The sequence below is a fragment of the Suricata suricatta genome, chromosome 2, assembly GCF_006229205.1.
Source record: "Suricata suricatta isolate VVHF042 chromosome 2, meerkat_22Aug2017_6uvM2_HiC, whole genome shotgun sequence".
In the NCBI taxonomy this organism is placed as follows: domain Eukaryota; kingdom Metazoa; phylum Chordata; class Mammalia; order Carnivora; family Herpestidae; genus Suricata; species Suricata suricatta.
Genome location: NC_043701.1, coordinates 92,770,617 through 92,775,945, shown reverse-complemented (window position 1 = coordinate 92,775,945; position 5,329 = coordinate 92,770,617).

Sequence of the window (5,329 nt, the reverse complement as noted above, 5' to 3'; positions counted from 1 at the left end):
GGGGAGAGAGAGGGATGCAAAACTTGAGAGACTATTGAATACTGAAAATGAACTGAGAGTTGAAGGGGAAGGGGGAGGGGGGAAAGAGGTGGTGGTGATGGTGGAGGGCACTTATGGGGAAGAGCACTGGGTGTTGTACGTAAACCAATTTGACAATAAAGTATTAAAAAAATAAAATAAAATAAATGTTTAATAATTTATAAAAAGCATAGTATATTTAGGTTTCTTTGACCAATCACTTGATATTAAATATAATCATAAATCAACCCAAAAGAAGAAAATTGTAAACACTTAGGGCTTTATGATAACAGACAAGAAAAGAATTTTCAAAAGTCAGTTTATGTGTATATTTTGTTTCAGAAAAGTGTAATAGTGTAATCAATAAATTCTTTTTTTCCCCAATGTTTATTTTATTTTTGAGAGAGACAGGGACAGAGACAGAGTGGGATTGGGGGAGGGGGAGAGAGAGAAGAAGACACAGAATTGAAGTAGGTGCCAGGCTCCAAGCTGTCAGCAGAGAGCCCCACATGGGACCCGAACCCATGAACTGCAAGATCATGACCCAAGCTGTAGTTGAAAGCTCAGCTGACTAAACCACTCAGGTGCCCCTCGATAAGTCCTTGCAAAACATAAATGCTTCAAACATAAAAATAAAATATATCAGGACAAAAAATATCAGTGAGGTGAGTGTAATGAAAATACAAGGAGGAAAAGGAACAATGTACACTTTCTGACTAAAAGAGCTTGTTGATATATCTTTCGAATGTACCATTATGGGCTCAAATAACTATGATACTGAATTCCATTAGCTATATTTAAGAGCTCTATAACAGTGTTCATTTAAAATATTAATATTTTAAAATTATGGAAATGGCATGTTTAGTAACTATTATTCCCTGATAAAAAAAAATTTAAACATTCACTTCAAATGGGCAATTAAGTATCTGAATTTTTCAAAGCATTATTAAGAATAAAACAAAAAAATCAAGATTCATAAATGGGAAATTTTATATTCAGTATTTAATATATTCATGTCATTACAAATAGTCTTACTAAGGACATGGAAAAGCATTCAAAATATATGCCTACTAAATGACAATCATAATATGATACACTGATTTAAAAAATCTAGAAGATGCTAAAATTTTAGCACTATCATCATATTATGCCATTTATTTGAAAAACATTCATTAGGTTATAATATTAATATTAAATACTAAAATATTAACAATGGCCTGGGTAGAAATAAAATTAAAATTTTCATTTTAGTTTATCTTTTTTCTACTTTTTCCTTCTTTCTAATTTTCATACTCTAAGCACATATTATTTACATTATAAGAAAAAATAATTTAAAATAAAACAGTAAAGTATATATTTTGATCTGAACATCAGCATCTTTCTAAGCAAAAACAACAAGAACAATCAAAATCCCTGCAGAATTAGATTTTTTATTATAATCCTGAAGCTTTAGCCAGGACAAATGCTAAAATAAAAGCTTCCTTTCTGATCTGAAATTCAGCTGTTTTTATCCAGGATTCTTAGGACATTTAGTCTGAACAGGAAGGGCAGAATCAGGTCCCATAATAGCAACGGTACTACATCGCTAAAAATATGCTACACAAGTCTTTGTAAAAAGGCCAATCAGCAGAAAACATATTCTATAAAGGCATCTCCTGCATGTTCCTGAATTATAACTTACCTTAACTGAAAAATATAGAAACTAAGGAACACAGAAATAGTAGACAACTTACATGCCACATTTAGTTTGAATTATTATTCTTCAAGGAGTTCTGAGGCTGTTCAGTGTGTATTAAATCTCGAACAAGTTACAGGTTTTTGGAACCAAACAGTAATTGGTTTGTAAAAGTGGCTTAAGCATTTCCATCTGCACACATAAAATTTTGATTAATTTTCTTTCTAGCTATGTGGTGAGGCATAGCAATGTATTTTGACATTGAGCGCTTATCCACTTTTAGGAGGCTGAAAGGTCCTTACACTTGCGCTCTCACTGAAGACATGTCTTGATAGCAATAGCCTGTTCAAAAATAGGACCAGGTGATACTTGGCTAGCAGTCTGATGGAGTTCTGCTTTGTCTATAACCACAACTTTCACAGGACTTAATTCTACAAAGCCTTGACTGAACACTTTGATGGTGTTTGTTTCATCTTGCATATTTTGGAAATATTGACCAGAAGAATATCCTGATAACTTTGTCAGTACACATCTTTTTCCTCATCTTAACCATTGTTTCCAAAATTGCCCCTTATTTTAAAATATAGAAAACAAAGTTTTACAGAAAATGTAAATTAGAACATACCAATAAGCAAAATTGGAATTGTGTTTAATCTAGGTTGGTGGGTTAATGAAATAAAACTTTGGATGCCAAATGGGCTCTTAAGGCAAGACTAAGTCATGAATCTATACTTACTTCAAATGTACAGGTTATGGTGTTCTATGGGTTATATCTAAATACATGGGGAAGAGAACACTTAAGTTTCATGTAGAAATAGGTGGTATTACTCCCCTGAAAGTGGAACTTTGAAATAGAAGCAACTTAAAATAAACAGTACAATTCCAATGTACTTTTATTTGACATGAGGGCTCATGAAGAGGTAGAAACTGTACTCAAGTTTGAATTGCCCACCAAACCCTTCCTCATATACAAAATCGACTTTTCATTTTAATATGTGATTTATCTTCCAAAATACTGCTGAATTTTGTTTGTTAATACATAAAATTCCTCATAAAAACAGATTTTTGTGCTAGATGTTGCTATTCATTTTGTTTCTTCACCCTATGACTGTCTACACAGCACCCCTTCCAAATTGTTTGTAGTTTATATTTAGAGAACAAAGGTGACTACCATAATTCCATAATCACTTCTGACGAGATGTTAGGAACAATAGACTTGAACATCAGAATTTGAACACTGATTCTAAGACTGACTGCATATTTGACACTTGACATGTTACTTGAACATCCAAAATGTTTGTTTCAGCATCATTTAGGTGGAAGTAGTAATGTTGTTGCAACATGTTGTTGCAAAGAATAAACAGGAAAAAAATCTACTTTTCCTTTCTTTTTTAAATGTTTACTTATTTTTGAGAGAGAGAGAGATCAGAAGTGGGGAAGGGGCAGAAAGAGAAGGAAACAGAATCTGAAACAAGGTCCAGGCTCTGAGCTGTCAACACAGAGCCCAACATGGGGCTTAAGCCCATGAGCTGTGAAATCATCACCTGAGCCACTTTTTCTAACATTTAATAATTCCCCAACAAGTGCTCTGTTACATTTTCTCCTACTGTACCATCTATTGGATTATATTTATTGAAAATTAATTGTGGGAAAATCTCCATAGCATTAATGCTATTATGATATCAATAACTATGTGAAAACAATATTCTTCTGACCATCAAAGTTGGATGGATCATGTTAGAGATAAATCTATGTTAAACTGAATTCCATGCCATGATTGGTTTGTTCACAGTCTGTATTAACCGTCACATGCTCTGATGTGCTTACCTTATTGGTGCATTTGTTTAATGGATGTCCTTAATAATTCTGTCAATGTCAATGCTGTTTACTCTAAGCCTTTTAATTGTCTTTGGAGTTCAGTTAACACAGTACTGTTACACTGAAATAAGATTATAATTTAAGATCTTAAGTGTTAAACAAATGTGGCTTGACTTGGCTAAAAGTCCAAAAGCAAACGATGAAAAAAGAATTTGCTGCTATCGATAGATTTACTTTTCATGAAGACCAAATTGGTAAAGGCTTTGTGCAAAGGGAAATGTATTAATAAAAATCATCCTGCAAATATAGGATTAACCACAAAGCAATTAAGGAAAAGCGAGTGCCACTCATTCACATGTGGAGAAAGTATTAAATAGTCATTTCAATGCTGTTGTGACCTTTGTTTCTTCAGGCAATGACAACTTCGGAAGCAATCAAAGCTTAGGCAAATAATCACATTAGTAATTGGGTCCATTTGCCGTACAGAATTTTTCCTGGGATTCTAAACTCTTTTTTTCCTGGTGGGGCTAATTAAAAAAAAAATTGATAGTGCTAGTCAGTTATTTTATGTAATGCTACTCTGGAAATTTCCATGGATATGTTAAGAGGGCAAGTTAATTAATATAAACAAAAATAACTACTGGTTTTCTTCATCAATTCCCATCTGTTGTTAAGAACTCATAATTACAACATACTTTCACTGATAAAAAGCACAGACAAATAACAGTAAAAAGGGAAAGGAAATATACAGTCCCTCTTCCTACTGGAAAGGTTCTAGCTCAATTCTCATCTAACTGGTACACTGAGTAGCTAAAAGCTCAGTGTAGTAAAATCTCTACTTATGCAGTTCAGTATCACCATGGAAACGTCTCCCCCTCAGTGAAATAATGAGATGGTAATGAAAACAGCTGCCACATAATGAACCTAGGCACAAGCAGAGGCCAAGTTACTCATTCCAAAAAGTTAGTGACAGAAGGGTCAAATAGATGGGGGTGGGATGGCCAAGGAGTAAGAAACAAGCCCCTCGGTGTATTATGGGAAAGGCTGGGAAGAACTAGAATTCTAACATTGAAGCTCAGAATTTGGTTTTTGCAAATTTTGGTACTGAATTTGTGGCATTCTCACTTTAGAGACAATTGGGTACAGAACTTGAGTTTGATTATCTGAATTCAGCCTAATGTTTCACATATTCAACATTTCAAACTCAAAAAATGTCACTTGACCATTTAGGGTTCTATATTCTGCTGGGTTCTAAGCAGCATGTGTAAAATGGGAACAACATCAGGCTGCCAGGGGGTCAGATACGTGTGAAGGGATAAAAGGATGTAATATCCTCCCTTGAAGTGTTCCCAGGTGAATAGAAAGTACACCCTCTTCTTCAAAGTTGATCTAAGCTCACCAATTTCAAGATTAAGAGTAGAAATAGGTTGGAACTAATTAAATGACTTGGATGCATAGAACAAATGTGGTGGCATGAATCCAAAAGGTCTGGGCCAAGAGTGAGAAACAAGGAATCTAACAATATGAAATATATACACATGCACGCACACAGACACACACAGCGAAAATTTGTATATGATTTATATATGTTATATTTAATTTAAATATCATGCTTACTACATATATATCTATATACATTCATACATTATATATTTATAATTGGCAATGACAACTTTGGACAACAACTTTAGCAATTGGCCTGAAAATCCTCCTTAAAGAGAGAGCCACTTTTGTTGGATCAGCCACTGTGAGCCTGGGTCTTCAGAGCTATGATATAGCTGGTCACTAAAAGGGACCAGAATATTATGGATCCTTCCC